The sequence below is a fragment of the Rousettus aegyptiacus genome, unplaced genomic scaffold, assembly GCF_014176215.1.
Source record: "Rousettus aegyptiacus isolate mRouAeg1 unplaced genomic scaffold, mRouAeg1.p scaffold_m13_p_2, whole genome shotgun sequence".
In the NCBI taxonomy this organism is placed as follows: Eukaryota; Metazoa; Chordata; class Mammalia; order Chiroptera; family Pteropodidae; genus Rousettus; species Rousettus aegyptiacus.
In genome coordinates this window covers 3,901,445-3,918,913 of record NW_023416295.1, presented here as the reverse complement: position 1 = coordinate 3,918,913, position 17,469 = coordinate 3,901,445, and the positions used below count along the sequence as shown (strand labels likewise).

The window sequence follows — 17,469 nt, the reverse complement described above, 5'->3', positions numbered from 1 at the left end:
CGAGTCGCTCAAGTAAATAAACGTTGCATAATCAGAGGGAATGTGTTGCAACTCTTTCATAATGGTGTTAAATGAAAACAATATTTTACCTTACAATAAATTCGGTTTGCGTTTTGGAACATTTGCCATTTTCTTTAATTTATGAATTGAAATATTTTAAAAATCAGGAAGAGATAAAACATTTTAAATGATTTTTTTATAAGCCACTGAGGTGTAATAATCAGAAAAGTTTCAGAAGGAGAGTTGCGTACCTGCCTCCCCCAGCCTGATTCCCCTCATCTCTCATTCTCTTCCAAGCGTGCTGACTGTGAGGACGGTGAGCGAACACACCGGCTTCCTGTCGGCTTGCCCTCCGCTTAAACTTAAATTTAAGCAGAGTCATTAATCAGTGAAGGAAAATGAGTCGGGAGAAGGACATTGCTTCCCTTCTGTGTGACCCTTCACGAAAGAAAAAGGACGAGAATTGCCTATGAGGGAAGAGCTGCCCCGCAAATTCTTAACCACGCCTGTCTCTAGAAACGAGGAATTGGGCATATGCGATCTTTTGGCATACTTTTTTCTTCCGGATGCGAGGTCCATTTTCTCTTCTGGATGTTGTCTGTCTGGCCAATCTTTAAGAATGTCACCGAAAATGCAGTTTTACAGGCAACCAGCTACACGCTGCTAAGACATCATTCTGCTGCCGCCTCCTTGACAGGTCTTTCCCCGGAGGGGCGAAGGTGATCCCCCCTTGATGCAGGGACGAGGGAGGAGAACGCCACCCAGGCAGAGGGAGCTGACAGCAGTGGGGGTGGACGCTCGGGGTGGCTCTTTGTCCTTCCCCCATCCGGCTCTTCATCACCGAATCGGCCTTTGATACAGCGATTCGTGACGGCATAAACACATCATTGGATGTGCATTCCTTCCTCCTCCCACAGCGAGGCGAATGCAGACAGACCCGGGGTGAGAGCGAAGCCATTTGCTTCCTCGCACCTTCACACTTAGGGCGCGAGGGCCACGGGGCAGGTGCGGCCCCCGGATGGTTAATCCCTGCATCATAACCCACGGAGTCTCGTGTTTGCCGCCCTTACAATCCGGTTCAGTTGAAGGATTTGGAATTCCTTTGGGACCCGTCATGAAACTTCATTTAGACAAATTATCGCAGTTTCTTAGGTTTATTATCAACTGATCCTTTTCTTTATGCAGAAAATAAAGCACCCCAAGACTTTGTGAGTCTTAATCAGTCGCCGACCATTCAACTGTGATCGGTTATTCTGTGTCTCACTGGCAAACTGGTCAGGACTCACATCTTTAAGAGAAACAAACAAACAAACAAACGAACGGTCTCACAGCCACTTCGACACCGGAAGAGAACCTCGCAGTTTCTGGCGGTGAATTCGGGCCCCGTGCCCGTGCGTCGCCCGTCGGTTTTGCAGCAGGCGGGAGCGTGAGAAGGAGCGCGAGAAACCCGCGCCCCACACGGCTCTTCGTTTGCTTTGTTTCCACAGGTGACATCAGACGGCCGAACGGAAAAGACCCAAGGAGTGCGGACGAGCGAGCGGCCTGGTGACCGAGGACCGCTCGGCCCTCGGCTGCCCGGCGGGCGGTTTTAACCACCCGCTGTGCTATAATCTGACACCGAGGCCTGTGATTGATTTCGCCCTCCAAGGGGCGGTCAAGGCAGGGCGTCGCCTCCATGGGCCCCGCCGGCGGCTGCCCTCTGGGCCTCCGCGACCAGGGCTTGCTGTTGGCAGTGTCAGAGCGGTTCCCACGTCCTCCGCCGTCCTTCCCGTTTCCTGCTTTTGACGCCCACCTGTCAAGGAGAGCGTCTCCTCCGGGGGCTGAGGGCGGCCGCGGTTTCCGGCCTCCGCCTGTGCTGTCGCTTTGTCTCCATTTGAGTCTCTGTTATTCTTCCTTTTTTGTATCATGTGACTAATTAGTTGGCATGTCGTTACGAGTCTCCCGAATCAGGTCTTCTGTTGGAAGAGGACCTCGCTCTTTTTGGGAGAGACCGTTTCCCTATCCCATTGTGCTTTTTATCAATTCGAGGAGGAGGCAAACCCGCACCTCCCCCTCTCACCGGCACCAGGACAGGGTGAAGATCACCCCAAAATGGACCCTTGAGACGAACCACTGCTTAGTTTTCAACGGGTGCTCCTCTTCTTCCTCCTATTTATTATCTTCTTACTAAAAAGAATTCATAGATATTATAGAAAACGTAGGCCATGTAAAAGATAGAAAGACTATAAATAGTCCCACTACCTAAAGATAATCACATTTCAGGGTGTTTTTCCAAGTCCATTTTTTTCTATGCATGTCTCTTTCTCTTTTAAAAAATTTTACATAATGTCATCATGCCATACGCACAATTTTATATAAGCTTCGCACTCAATATTTTATCAAAGATGGCTTCTTTATATTTATGGCCTTCTTAAACATTATATTAATGATGACATAGTGTTCAGCCTCTTCCAGTGAGCTCCACCACGTTGATCATCGAAGGCTGTCTCCAGTTGGTCAGTGGGATGAGTGTCTTTGTGCGTGAGTCTTTCAGCATTTGGGGAAGTTTCCCGTGGCTCAGGCCCCACGATTATGTACTGATGGTCAAACCACTTACCAAGCCTTTTCACTAATGTATAGCAAATAGGAATTATTAACTCGAGTATAAGATAGGAGCTATGTGAACCTAGAACTCTTAACAAAATAGTATATTTAATCCCTAGTTTAGGAAGAAGCCAATAGACTTATCTAAATATTACGGGTGGTGATGGCATTGGTGTCAAACTGGAGAGAGTATCTTTTCTAACAGTCCTAGACCCAGCTTTCCCTGGAAGGGACGTTATCTTCATCCCAAAGAGATGGTCCAGAAGTCCCTGAGGCCGTTGACATGTCCACAATTCGTTTTTGTTTTTGTTTTTGTTTTTTTGTTCTCGGCTTTGAATAGACTATAAAAACTCGGTGGCTGAAGAAGAAAATCTGGGAAGGAAACTATCAAAAGATCATCTAATTAGAAAAATGACAGGAGCGTGCACCAAGCGAGAAAAAGCTTTTTCCGTTTTGCCCGGGAGTCGCGGAAATGCCTCCCCTCGGCGGCGTTCGTGCTGTCCACGGCCCCCGACGCGAGCGGGAGGCGCCTCTTCACTCACACCCCGTTAACGGCCTGAGCGGGACTCTGCTTCATCGGGGTTGGGCAGCTCACGGTTCCGGGTGCTGAAAGTACATGGGATAAAATGTGCGTGACAGAAACGGTCAACGAATGGCATTTTCAGCATTTCCCTGTTGGTGCGAGAATGTCGCTTTCATTTCACCGTGGCAACCAGAATGTCTGCCCTTTCTGAAGCCACCAAGCAGAGGCTTGTGTCATCTCCAAACCGACCGGAAAAATAAAGAGTATGGCACCGTGCGGAAGACCTGCAGAGAGAAACAGCAGCCCCATCGTCTTACCCTCACTGCAAGTAGGGAATTTGCATAAAACCAGCCAGTCGAATTGAAAACCTCCCGGAAGACGGAGTTTAGCATAACTGTTGGCTAATCCCCTTAGACACATTTGTCCCATATATTTCCACTGCCCACATTTGTGTTAGGTTAAGAAACAGGCTGATGTGCACATCAGTATCAGCAGCAAGAGGAAGTATTGATGCTAAACACAGAGAACTTGAACGAGTCACTTGCAGCAGGGAGGGAACTGTCCGCTGTCTTCAGCTCGTCCTGCCCGGGAGATAGTTTTGTGTGGTTAGGCGCTCTGCGACTTTGGCATATGCGAAGTCATTATTTTAGGCGCGGCTCATGAAAATAGCACAGGTATTGAACGCACCGCTAATGGAAGGTGCTACGTCCTTGCGTGTGGTTCTAAAAGTGTCCTGTGTACCTGCCTGTCCATCACCACTCCTGGGAATCCTGCAGCCCGGTTTAACTCAGTGCATCGACGAATTAAATAAAGGAGGAATCGTCATCGTTTGTGTCCTGCTTCTGAGAGGGGAGAAAGGGAAATTCCTGAGTTCGGTCAGACGTGTCGCTGTAGAGATTGGTTCTCAGAGTGGGCTGCCGTCTCTAAGCAGAGGACTAGCACATTCTGAGTTAATGGGAGCAGAAGGCTGTCACCTGGGTCTGGGTCTCACCAGCATGGCCAGGGTCGCCATGGCCCACCATGCGGTCCCCACCCCCCACCCCCGCCCCCCGCTGGGCCCCCGTCTGCGGCTCCCGGGTCTCCAGCTTTGTTGCCTCAGGACCTGCTCCTCATGTCACCACCCCACAGGCATGCCGGGCTATTTCTGAGAACGCAGGGGTCACCTCTGGGATCACCAACGGGGCTCTAATGAGCTCTCTGTCATCCACACCTGCACAGGACGGGAAGAGGAAGCCTCAGGCCCAGCCGGGGCATGATTTCCTTGTTGACGTTGACAGCAGAGTCCTCCTGCTCCAAAGCCACATTTGTTTCAGGGAGGGTTGGGGAAGTATGTCTCCCCGATGAGGACTGAGCCCTGTGGTTGTCATGGAGACAGCCCCTGCCCGCAGCCTCTGTCTGGGAAATAGCCAGGCCCTCAGCCTAGCTGATGTTGGAAGCAAACTCCCGACTGCCCTCCCTGACCCCCGACCCCCAACCCCTGGCCCAGGCACACGTGGATGGGAATCCACGTGAAGATGGGAAGCGTTAGGGACGAAGCAACTTCAGTGGCCGCCCCGCGTGCCAATGGGACCCGAGCGGACGTCTCTGTACCACGGTTGGTTTGGGATCGAGCTGGGGCTTCGGGGGCTGCACAGTCACATTCAGAACATCGATTTTTAAAGCGGTTTTTCTTTCCACTACGGACGTCTCATTTGACACGGAGACATTTTCCCTGTTCTGTGTGCCACACATTGTGATGACCTGCCCACTTGGGTAATAAGAATGGTTCAAAATAAATAAAAGGAAGAGGAGGCCTCTGCCCTCCACCGTCTTACAATCTAGTAGAGGAGGTGAGGCTGGTTTAAGAAACCGAATTAACGCCCAAAGCAGTGTGCCACACGCGGGGCAGAGGCCAGGGCAGTGGGCGTAGACTGAGGGGACAGCGGTGTGGGGTGGGGGTCTTAAAGAAGAGCTTATTTGTGCAGTAGGCGGAGGAAAAGGGCTTGCCCCAGATTCCTCTCCAGGACGTCCTTCCCCTGTTTGCACGGCAGAAATGCCCTGAGGAGCCCCTCGGGGTAGAGAGTGAGAGGTCCAGGTGGCCCAGGTGGCCCAGGTGGCTACAGACGGTCCCTGATGGCACATGGGCATGGGGCGGCATCTGAGGTCGCTGGGCGAGCACCCAGGAGGATTTGTCGAGACAGGGACACCGAGCAAAGAAGCAGTGAGGGGGACATGTGAGAGAGAGAGCACTGTGTTCGAGGCCCCCTCCCTGTGACGATGCCAGTCTCCAGAACAGAAACACACGAGCCACAGAGCGATCACGGCAGCGGATCGCGGGCGACCTGGAGCGCGGGCGCGTCATGCCTGTGAGTCCCCACGGCCTCCTGCTGTGCCGAACCACAGCGATACCCGTCAAGCACGCTGTCGTCGAAGCTGTCACCTCTCCCGACTCGTGTCACCGCTCTGAGAGTCGGGGGTCAGGGGTGTCAGGGGCGTACCATCCCCACTCACGAATCTTCAGTGGCTCCCTACTTACTAAGTCCTGTCCGACCCCCTCGTCTGGAGTGTGTGACATCGGCAGCCTGGCCCTTACTCACTCTGCAGGGGCATGGCGTGACACTTCTGTCTGGTTCCCAAACTCCAGACACACCTGGCACAGACTCCATGCCAAGTGCCCGTGCGGCCCTCCTGGCCAGAGCCAAATGCCGTGTCCCCTTCCCAGCGCGTTACTCACCACTGACCGCCCAGCACGCCGCGTCATGGGAAAACCACGCTGCTGTGTCCCCCGTCCCCCTGGACTTCTTCCCTCTCTTTGTTTCAAGCCTCAGTGGACTTTCTAATTGTGTAGTGCTGGGGTTCAGAACTGTGAGACCCCAGCTTCACTCTTTGCGGGCTGTGTGACTTCAGGAAGGTTACTTACACTCTCTGTGCCTTGATTTGCTCATTTGTAAAGTGACCCCCTCCCCCAGAGGGCTGAGAGGATCGAATGAGATAATGAGAGGTCCCAAGGTCCCGGCCGGCACTTCGCGACTGCTCTGCGGATGTTTGCTCCCTCTTGTCACCACTCTCAGCTCTTCCCGTGTCCAAAGTCTTGCTGGTGAACCCTTATCTGACAGCAGGGAGGGCCCAGCTCGAGAATCACCTCCTCCAGGAAGCCTGCCTTGATCCTCCACTCTCAGAGCAGCTCCGTCCTACGAGAGCTCCCCGACCCGACCTCACAGCATGTGTGGGCAACAGAAGCACCTGAGGGTCGCTTAAAGACGAGGACTTCTGGAGGCCACAGGCTCTGGTCAGGCCCCACTGAGCTGCCCAAGGCTGAAGGCTCTGCAGCTTGGACCCTGTCCCTTGCATCCCTAACCAAGCACCATCTGGTTCTCTTCCCACACCGCTGGGTGAGGTCACCGGTCCTTCCCCCTGCGAGTTTGAAATCTGATTTGCAAACTTGACTGCAGCCCTTCCAGCCTGTCTACTGGGCCGCCTTGGCCATTAGATAGGGGTCTGTGCCCTCACTGGACCCCTCATAGGGCAAAGACCTGGCCTTTCCCATAATTTTAATTCATGCATTCAGACACGGGAACTGTGTACCTTGCTGGGTCTGGACATGACGCTAAGCTGGTCCTTGGGGGGCCTGACTGTCTACGGAGAGAGCCAAGTTCAAGATGGTTGCAGTTCTGAGTCACTGTGGGCTCCGGTGGGAACTGTACTGCAGAAGTCCAGGGAGCAGGCAGAGGGGGTCCCAGCTGAGCCCTGGGGTAGAGGCAGGAAGGTACCCCAGAACCAGCCCGAGCGATGGAGAGGACTAATTAATTGCAGGGAGCTCAGGGTGGGTGCTGGAGGGAGAGGGAGCACACATGGGCGAGAGGGCGAGCACACAGGCTTGAACCTTTCCCCGGGTGCAAGGGATGCTGAACGCCTACACCTGTGCCCGCAAGCAGCCCACACTCCCACAACGTTAGTCGTTGGATCTGGAGGTCACTTAGCAACTTCGTTAAGCGTTTCACGTGGATTATCCTGTGACATTCACCCTCAGATGGCAGGAAAGATTTTTCCAGGAAAACTGAAATCGAGCCAAATGCGCCCAGGGCGTCTTCCTTGTACAGGTAAAGAGGACGGGGTTTCCGGCTGGGCCACGGGGGACCCATGCAGTGGGGGGCATTGAGGCACATGTTGGGAGCTATAAAAACAATACTTTCTCTCCCACCTTCTTAGTTCTTCTAGCCAGGCTAATAATCAAATTGACGGAGAGATATTAATGAGTGAAATCAAATTTAATACTCCTGCATGAGGAATTCACACAGGTGTGAAAATTCCAAAAACACTGGAGTAAAATTGGGTATACATGTGCTATTCTGGACAGAGATGGCAGAAGCAGTGATGGGATCTCAGAGGAAGCAGGAAATGACAGGTAGCTGAGGAAGAGAGGAACATCTACTTTTACCTCGCAACCCAGAAACAGTGGGGCGGGGGCGGCCTCCAATGCAGGCCGCGGGGCCGCCTTCTGGCCTGCCGTGCTTACTTCCGAGCAGACTGACGAGAACATCCTCAGTTTCCCTCCCAGGCTGGTCTTTCCCTCTGACTTTCTTGGGCAGGAAGAGGGAGGGTCAAGGTTCTTTCTGAGTCTTTTGTTTCTTAATAACCGGCTTAAAATCGATATCCCAAAAGGCACAGTCTGGGCGGGGGGGGGCGCAGCCTCAGTCCCCTTCCCACCCGCGGCCCCGACGTGCACTGGTCACACGATCGAGGGCTTGCTTTTATTTTATTTTCTTATTTTTTAGTTTTAAAAGAAAGCAAAAGAGAAATAGCTCCCGGTTAAGAGCGTTAGCAGTTTCATCTTTTGTTTTTGTTGGTTTGTTCATTGCTGAGGTCGGGGAACGGCATTTGCCTTCGGTCCCCTCACGCGGTGGGGAGGGAAGTGCCCTGCGCTGGTTTTGCTGCTGCTAAGTCGCTGCGCAAGGACCACGATGTCGCCAGAGATGCTGCGAAGCCTGAGAGTCCAGGACCAGGTCAGCCGGCTTCCGGCTTCCGGCTTCCGGCTTCCGGCTTCCGGTTAGGAGGGCGGCGTCGCTGCCGTTTCCGCCGCCCCCGCCCCAGGCTGCTCCGTCCTCGCTGCTCCTCAGCGTCCCTCTCCTTTCGCTTCGGCGCTGGCAAGCGGCGCTAATGTCTAGTCAGTTTTTCTCGGAGAAGAGTGACGAGTAAAGGAGAGAGCTTCCGCCTCCCCTGTCCTCCGGCCGAGTCTCACTCCCGGGTCCTCGGCTGCACCCCTGCGCAGCTCGCGGATCAGTCCAGAAACGGCTTTCCTTTCAAGCCTGCTGCCCGTTTCTTTCCGGCGGCTCAGGCGCTGTGTGGGCGCTGCAGCCGGCCGCTGTGCCTGCAGTGACCCAGCGCTGAAGACGCCGGGGGGACGCCGGGAGGTGAGGGGGCTTCTGCACACCCCCTCGGCTTTCCCCGACGGCCCACCTCCCCAGGGAGGCCCAGGCATCCCTGCCCGCCCCCATCTAAGGCCCAGGCTTTGACCCCACTGTCCTTGGAGTGTGTGTGTGTGGGGTGGGGGGCGGCGGGCAGGGAACTCACTCCACGCAAGCGTTGTTATCCAGCAGGAGGGCGAGTCCCCGTCCACTCCTGGGAGCGCTCTGCGTCCCAACCCCCCCCCCCCCCCCCAGTCCCAGGTTCAGGTCCCAGATTTATGAGCTTTCCTCTTCGGATCCTTCTGGAACGAAGTGGCACACTTTCTCTCCCTGTTAAACAGAGAGGAGGTGTTCCTGCTCGGACCCGGAATGCGTTTGATCTGGAGGAAGCTTTGGAGCTGGGAGGAGGGAAGATAAAGTCACTTTCATCAAGTCCCCGCTGCCACCACTGTACCCGGGGCCGGGGGATTGATTCCCTGTATGTCACCTCAAAGAACACAGAGCCCCCACGGGTGAGACGGATCCCTCAAAGCCCCTCGTTAGAGAAAGGACACATGGAACTAAATCATCGCCCAGGCTGTCCCCTCTGAAACACTCGCGACTCCCTGAATAAAGGAAGGTGATCTCGCCTTCGGTCAGAGCGTCGGTGGACCTTCCCTTCCAGGTCATCTGGGTCCCTCTGAGTCAATTTCTGGGAATGTGACAGAGATGAAAAGACTAATACAAATTACGAGTGGCGACGATTTCCTTCCGCCTTGCCGGCTGCCCCAGCCTCCGGAGGAGGAGAGATTGTGGCGCGGTTCAGAGGGCCACCTCTCGTGGTGGGATGATGAGGGAGGGGCACAGGGCAGGCAAGTGGAAAGGAGGCAGGAGGCCTGGCTGGCTGGATGTGAGAGAATTCTTGGAGCGTGGAGACTTCAGCTCCTGCCCTGCGTGCGTGTGTCTGCGTGCATCCGTGACAGTCACAGCTTGGCTGGAACCTCAGACCCGTCACGGTTCTTGATGTTTATCAGAGTCGTCCTGTTTCATTCATCCTGCGTATTATTATTTTTTTTTTTTTGGATGTCGGTGTCCAGAAAGGGAGCGCGTCACGGCCTCTGGCACCAGGTCCCGTCATTCCCGCCTCACACACTGCATCCCCGTGGGCGGAGCCCTCCTGGGAGGCGATCGGGGCTATGCAATGGTCTCGCCGCCCGTCTCTCCCATGGCCTCTCTGGTCTGTTCTCTTTTATTCCTTCGCATTTTGTTACTTTCCCCCTCCCGGGTCAGAGTCCACGTTCTATTCCCTCTCGAGTGGTCGAGCTAATTTCTTCTGCAGTGTTCACTGAATTTTATAGGGGGCTCTTAAAGAGGAAAAACATTCGAGATTTAGTAAAGTATCGTAGAAAAGCTGTGGAGCAGAAACGAGGAGACATCACTTTTAGAACTGTTCCGGCGTAACGAGTCGCACGAACGTGGGCGGGCCACGAAACTCCCGTTCCCTCGCTCTTCGTTCATTCCCTCATTCGTTCGTTCCACAGTCACTCGTCGCGTTGTCTGAACTAAGCGACATTGTTTACGCAGTGGCCTTCGATGGGACCGACGTCCTGACGAGGGTGACGGGAGAACTCGAGGCGCCCACACAGCATGGACAGCGAGATGGCAGAGGACTCCTGGAGTGCCACGCGGGGCCGTGAGGGCGGGCACCAGGGCGAGAGCCGGCAGAGCAAGCTGAGCCCGCAGCCGCCCGCAGCTGGGGCCTGAGCCGAGTCTGGTGGGGCAAGACATTGGCTACAAAGGGGTTTGAACCCAAAGGAGAAAGTCCCCACAGCCCCTGCTGACCCCGTCCCCAGCTCTGCCTCTGCAGGGAACTCCCCCAAAGCTCCAGCAGAGAGTCCTCATCACTCCCAAGGACACAGCGCGTGTACCTGGCGGGAAGCTAGAGAGCGATGCAGGGAGGAGCCCAGGGATGCCCCTCCGCCCACAGTCTGGGTGCAGATTTCCGGTCTGCCAAGAGGGGATCACGTTAGGGTCCCCCGCAGGGTGGGTGTGGGGAAGCGAGTGCTCAGCACAGCCCTTGGTATGTGGCAAACATCCAAGTGACTGTGTCGAAACCGGGGGAATGCTTTAGAAATTATTCAGGCACTTTGATTTTCGCCTCTTTGAGTACACGACCTTCTCCCCAGTTGGCCCAGGATACCCATCTGCCTGGGGCGGGAGGAGGGCGTGGGGGTAGGGGTATCTCAGGCTCTTGTAGGGAGGCACGGGTCACTCTCAGTTTGTACCGTGCATGACAGGGTTGGGCAGCGGGAGGTTAGCCTTGAAAGGCAAGATATTAACTCGAGTTAGGATGACGAGTTCTTTCCCCATCTCGAATCTTCTCCCACTGACACCTTCATCACGGCCTCAAGAAGAAGACGAGGACAGTTCAGGCATCTGGTGAGAAGATGCAAGACTGCCATCATTATTTATGTCTATGGGCATCAATAAAAAGAGTTTAAAAGCCTCAGTTGCGGGGGGGTTGCTTTCCCCACCCGGAAGCCTGAAGGAAGACAGCTGTGCCGCCCCCAAACAGCCCCCCCGCCCCGCGTTCTTCAAAGAAGCACATGCCGGAAAATGACCGTTCTAAAAATACCCATACCTTACCGGGTAGAAAAAATATATATTTACTATCTCTTACTCATTTGAGAGGTACTATATTTTACTCTCTCTTACTCATTTCAGAGAGGTACAAAGTGATCCCAAGAATTCGGAAGCATTCCAGAAGCTTTTCGATGCATCTTTGGAGCACTTTGTGGCTGAGCTCACGAACAGGTCCACTGACCTACATCTTTAAAAGGAAAGTGTGTTGTTTTAAAATTAGGCGGATTCCAGCCTCATCGAAATAGTGTTGTGCTTCCGAGGGGATGGCACAGGGTTAGACGCGATTATTGGGAGTGGAAAAGCCTGCCAATCACCCCTCCAGGGGGGTTAATGAGCTCTTCAGGGTTCTTTGCTTGTTTGTTGGTTATGCGAATGGGAACGGACCCAGAATTCGCTCCTCCGGGTCTGAGCACCCGAAGCCGAGTGGCAAAGACCCGACGAGGGATCTCATCTCATTCCTCTGTTTTCCTCCTGAGGCATCGACATGTGGCCATGGCGTGCATTCAGCAGATAAGGCGACCATCAGAACCAAGTATGTGCGGCATTTCCTCCTAGCCTTGGAATTTGAAATGTGATTTCTTTTCCTTCCAAAATAATATTTGACATATTTCGAAACGCCAAAAATCACCAGCAGGCTCAAACTGAAAAATAGTGTTGCCCCACCCAACCTTAACCAAGAACAGAGGCAAACGCTTAGAAGTCTTTGCCCATTTGTTCTGCTCTTTTTTTTTTCTCTTTCCATATTTCTATATCCGTATTTCTATAGGCTTGTAATGCAATTTTTTGAGTTGTGGAAGATGAGGACTCAGTGCTTTTTTGCCCTACCCCTCCCCACCCCCACGCAGTAAATACTTCTCAGAACATTCCCCTAGCTCTTTCTTCTTTTTTTTACATTTAAAAAAATTTTATTAAATTTATTGGGGTGAAATTACGTAATCATGACAATGTAAATGTTGCTCACAGAAACGCCGTGTTTCCTCTTGTGATTGCCACTTAGAGCTCTGTGTCGAATACTTGGGATTCTCCCTTCGGGGTACTTGGCAGGATTTCTTTCCTGCTCCCTGTGAATTTAGGGAGAGTGATGTAATTTCGCCGCTGGCGTGAAATTCTCCGGAGCTCTCCATGCATCTGGCTCTGCTCGCCCCCAAAGTTTGAGACGTGGGACACTCTACCAGCCTGGCTCCTTTGGGGACTGTCATGAGAGGAGCCCCTGGACAACTGGCAGTGAACACTCTGCATAAGCAAAAAGTAGAGTTGTATTGTGTTAGGCCCCTGCAGTTTGAGGGATGTTTGTTACCACACTGTAACTGGGGTTTTTCTAACTGATAATGCCTTCTAGAACAGGTGTTTATTTTTCCTGGAAATAACAATGCCTTGCTTAAAAAGTTTGCTTAATTTTCTCTTTACCCATCAGAAATTCAACTCAAACTCTCCACTAAAAGCAGAAATGTCTTCTCCATATTCTTTATCAGGGACTCTATTCATTTCATCTTTTTTTTTTTTTCTGGATCTCTTCATTCAAGGGTTGCTCTCTAGCCTCCTGCACAACTGTCTTCCTGGGGGTCCCTTTCACCCTCTACTATGGAGCGTAAGTCCCCTGGTTCCTACAGCTCATGTTGGTAAAGATGATGAGTTGCTACTCCAACCTCCAGTCTCCCAGGTGATGGGTCACATTTCCTAGCCTCCCTTGTAGGAAGGTGGCCTTGTAACTTACTTTTGGCCAATGAGATGTAAGCAGTAATTTGTATGTGACCTTTCAAAAGTGTCCTTAAAGAGAAGAGGCTCCTCTTTCTTTGTCTTTTCCTTCATTAAGCTCCATGGACTAGACTGTGATGGCTGGCTCTCCAGCAGCCATTTTGGATATGATAACAAGGATATCTTGAAAGAGTCTATGTCCCTGATAGTGGGGGCCACCAAAGAAGCCCTGCATCTCATCACCACATTTTATTTTTTTTTAATGTGAGAAATAAACGTCTATATTATTTAACTGATATTGAATTTTTGGTCACGTGAAGATGAAGCTGATTCAAACTGACCCTTCTTTGCATTTAGCTAATCCCTCGTTTTGGTGAAGCGCATCCTCTTATCAGTCATGGCTTGCTCAGGAAATAGAAGTGACTCTGTATCTTAGGCATAAAGGGTTTTATAGAATAAAGAAAGGGTTAAGTCATTACTTCATGACGTTTATCAAAATCAATTCCAAATGCATCAAACAATTAAAGTGTAAGAGGGAAATCATAACACATAGGTAAATATTTATATGATTTTAAACTGGAGGAAGATCTTCTAAAAACGGCATTAGTAGAGACCAAAAACAAGCTGAGCGGGCTTAAACCAAAAATCGAATCCTTTATAGGACATGAAACACCAAAAACAAAGTTGAAAGAATAAAAATGAGCAGGAAGCCGTAACTGGAACTCAGGGCCGCCGATCGAAGCTCCTCCCCGTTACCCAGGGCTTCTCACCCTCGGCACCGCTGACATTATGAGCGGGATAATTCTTTGTGTTGGGGACTGTCCTGTGCACTGTGAGGTGTTCAGAAGCATCCCCAGCCTCCACCCACTAGACGCCCAGTAGCGCCATCTCCCCTGGCTGCCGACAACTGAACATGTCTCCAGACATTGCCACGCATCCTCCAGGGCAAGCGCACCCTCGGCGGGTGTCACACCGGAGTGTGCATCAGAATCACCTGGAGGACTCAAAAACCCAGGCGGCTGGGTCTTCTCCCCAGGGGTTCTGATGTCATAGGTCTGGGACAGGTTTGACAGTTTGCATTTTCAGTAAGTTCCCGGCTGCAGCTGCTGGTCTGGGTGCCACACTCTGAGAGCCTCTGATCGGTACGACTTTGCTCGCAAATAAACATGTCATCCCCCAGGAAATGAAGGTAACGATACTATTGACATTTCCAGGATATGGAAGGGTTGTGACTACAGGCAGTCAAGGTACATCTTAACAGGAGAATTCAGGAGTTTAGAAAGCCTGTTATCACAAAAAATTGGATGATAGCCACAAAATTTGTGGTTTATTAATCAGATAAAGATTTGGGTTCCATTTGCTCTAAACTTAGTGATTTTTCCCAAATGACATTACTATAGAGATGACCAAAGGAAAGGAAACAATTTCAAGAGAGGTGATAAGGAGGATAACAATAAATCTTCGTCTATGATACGCATGTCCACCCATCTGCATTCGGCCTTTCCCAGTTGCTTATTAAGCTTCCTGCGATGAATTCTACATAAATTTCCATGGGCTACGTATATATAAAAAGCTATGCGACACTCTTCACTTAGTGCCACGTGATTTTTAATGCCTTAACTAAATCATTTTCGTTGAAACAGCAGAAAATGGCTGGAATTAATGTCGTACCATTTCTGCAGATAGGAGAAAGAATAATGGAAGAAATCATTATGGCCTGGATATCAGCGGATGGCTTACGTTTAATCTTAAGGATTATTAGACATGACGGAACTCTGCAGAGGCACTTTTAGATCATCAATGTTTAGCGCTAATCAGCGCCCGCTCTGCATGCCCGTTGCCAGCGTTTATCGTAGGCAAGTGAATCTGAGAAATAACGGACCTCTGAACGCACCGGCAAGCCGCACGCAAATCAATAGCCCTGTGCTGGCAACGTTGTTTTATTGCTGTCGCTGTAATCTCCTCTACTCTTTTGCAATTACCTTTATCATTACTGCTCACTGAATGAGACCCTGGAGTTGGGAGCCAGATGGTGCTGATCGTTAAATCTGGAAGACTCTAATGGAATTGAGTTCAAACCGGGTTAAGAGTAATAGAATTACAAATCTCGGTGGCCGCCGTCCCGCGGCACCCCGCGGTGTTTACCGCTTCTGCACCAGGGACGCCCGTAGGCTCCCAACAGGAAGAGTTGGATTGAGGTTCAGAGAGACCAAGTGTGCTCACTCACTCATTCACTCACTCACTCATTCATTCATTCATTCACTTATTCATTCACCTGTTCGTTCGGCAAAGATTTAACTGTGTCCCTAGCTGGGTGTCGCAGCGCCGCATGAACAAGGCGGCCACGGTCTCTGCCTCACAGAGCTCGTGGCCTCCGAGAAGAGAAACGACCTCAAAGGGAGAAGCAAGGTCACGGCGCGTTGTGACGCGCAAGGAGGGAAGCAGGGGAGCGCCGACGTCGTGGGCGAGGATCGCGGGGTGGGGGGGGGCGGGGCGGCCGGCGAGGGACGCGTCTGAGGGGCCGCGATTTACGCCGAGACCCAGATGACGGAAGGAGCCGATTGGGGGAAAGCCAGGGGAATGTCGTTCCTGTCGTTGGAAGGACTCACACGGGCCAAAGCCACCTGGCGTCCCCGAGGACCTGTAAGGACCCCTGGACAGCTGCAACCCAGTGAGGGAAGGCGGGGGCCCGAGATGAGGCCAGACGCTTCTAGATGCAGAGGTGTCACGTGGGGCCAAGGGGCATTTAGACACTGAGGTTACGCGGGGATCCGAAGACACTTTCATGCCAATGGGCTGATGCGTAGGACTTGCAGAAAGAACACTTTCTGGGTCCAGGCAGGAAATACCCAAGATCTGGATCCCACGTGAGGTCAGAAGCATGATTCTAAACCTTTGTGCAGAGGGCAGGCAGAACAGAGGCAATATTGTCATTAATAAAGTGGCCTGACGTAGGAGCAATCACTTGAAATTTTCATCACGGCGCTTCCTGTAGGGCGCATCACCGTGTCGAGTCCACCTGCCTCTCTCCTCCTCCCCCTTAGTGCGGTAGTGATTCCCGGCCTCGGGCGAGCGTCGCTCTCCGGCACTGCGTCCTTTGGTCACCGGCTGCAGTCCCCTCCCCATGGTTTCCTTTCTGCTACTTCTTCCCGGCCTCAGCTCCTTCTTTCCCGCTGAACGCTTCTGCATCTGTCAGAGCCCAGTTCAAGACACCACCTCCTGGGGACCGAGGTCAGGGGGAGCGTGGGAACTGCCAGTGTCCCCACGACCTCCAAGAAATCTTAGAGCAATCACACTTCCCTTGTCGGCACTTACGTTTGAGCAGGTGAGCTGCACGATGAGCTCGTTCAGAGATCCCTGGGCCCGTTGCCTTATTCGCAGCGGACGCTAAAAACTACTCATCGAACTGAATTCTCGTTAGCAGTTGCCATTTATTGAGCAATGAATTTTCCAAGCGCTCTTTCAAGGCTTTGTGATTTAATTTTTCTGTGATGATTAGCTTCACACGTCGACTTGGCCGTGGTGCCCAGATATTTGGTCAAATATTATTCTGGATGTTTCTCTGAAGAGATTGTAAAGATGAGACTAACATTTAAATCAATAGACTGTGAGTAAAGCATGTTACTCCCTACAGCGTGGACGGGCCTCATCCAATCAGTCGAAGGCCTTAGTAGGCAAGTTAGTAGGCCTCAGTAGGCCCGAGCAGGAGGGAATTCTGCTTGTGGATTGCATCTCTTTCCTGGGGCTCCAGCCTGCAGGGCCATCCTCTGAAGCTCTTGGACTCACCAGAGCTCTGGCACTGTGTTAGCCAATTCCTTAAAATAAGACTCTATCTATCTGTCTAACTAGCTATCAGAGTATAAATTTATATATAAGCACCAATTATATATATCTATTACATCTGTAAACATGTAAGTGCACGAAACATCAACATATAAACCTAATACATGTTATAATATATGACATACACAAACAGGATACGTATGCAAACACCCCGTTGGTTCCGTCTCTCCGGAGAACCCTGACATCTTACCACTTGCATCTAACCATTTACGCCACGTTACAGGTGGGGAGGTTGAGGTTCATAGATGCTGAGGGTCATGACCAAGGGCACACTCCCGAAACGATGGCGCCACGAACGTCCGGGTCTTTCTGAGCCACGGCACAGCGTCCGACCCGTGACGACAGAATGACCTGCACGTAACCCGAGCTGTGTTTACCGTGAAGTATCTCCGTGCTGTAATGACTCACAAACTACTGCAGGATTTCGTGGTCCACGAGAACCATCACTGTGCAAATGCCCCATTATCCAGGCGAAGTGCACGGCTGCCCTTAGCAGAGGAGGGTGGTAGATGGGGAGGCGCGTCACAGTGAGTCGTTGCCTATGTCCGTGAGAGGTGGACGTAAGCCTCCTACGGATTAAATTGTCTGCTTTGCAGTTACAATTTCCAGAAAGATCTTGGTATAACCACACGCTTTTCATAAACAGTCAACCGCAAGATCTTCAGGAACACGAGCGGGAACTAACAGACGGCAAAAGTTAATCATTGTGTTGAAAATAAAATTAAAATGCAGAGAATTCAGCTGTACATGAGGGTAAAATTAAGACCGAGGCAGAACAAACAGCGCACAGGAGCCCCCGGGCCTCTGGATGCCTTTGCC

The 17,469-nt window shown here is 51.8% G+C and overlaps 1 protein-coding gene and 1 long non-coding RNA gene across 2 annotated transcripts in view; one reads left to right on the top strand and one right to left on the bottom strand.

Annotated features, from left to right (window-relative positions):
• Nucleotides 1-3,931, top strand: part of TRPM8 (transient receptor potential cation channel subfamily M member 8) — a 66,939-nt gene extending 63,008 nt beyond the window's left edge. Inside the window, exon 25 of the mRNA XM_016158956.2 lies at nucleotides 1,488-3,931. The gene's annotated coding sequence lies outside the window, so the exon portion shown is untranslated. The remainder of the gene's footprint in view (nucleotides 1-1,487) is intronic.
• Nucleotides 3,932-10,687: 6,756 nt separating this feature from the next.
• On the bottom strand, nucleotides 10,688-11,932 carry LOC118613717. The gene is made up of 2 exons (XR_004955745.1): nucleotides 11,185-11,932; nucleotides 10,688-10,905 (listed from the first exon to the last, which is right to left on the bottom strand). It is a non-coding gene; the product is annotated as an uncharacterized LOC118613717 (long non-coding RNA).
• Between the last annotated feature and the right edge of the window lie 5,537 nt (nucleotides 11,933-17,469).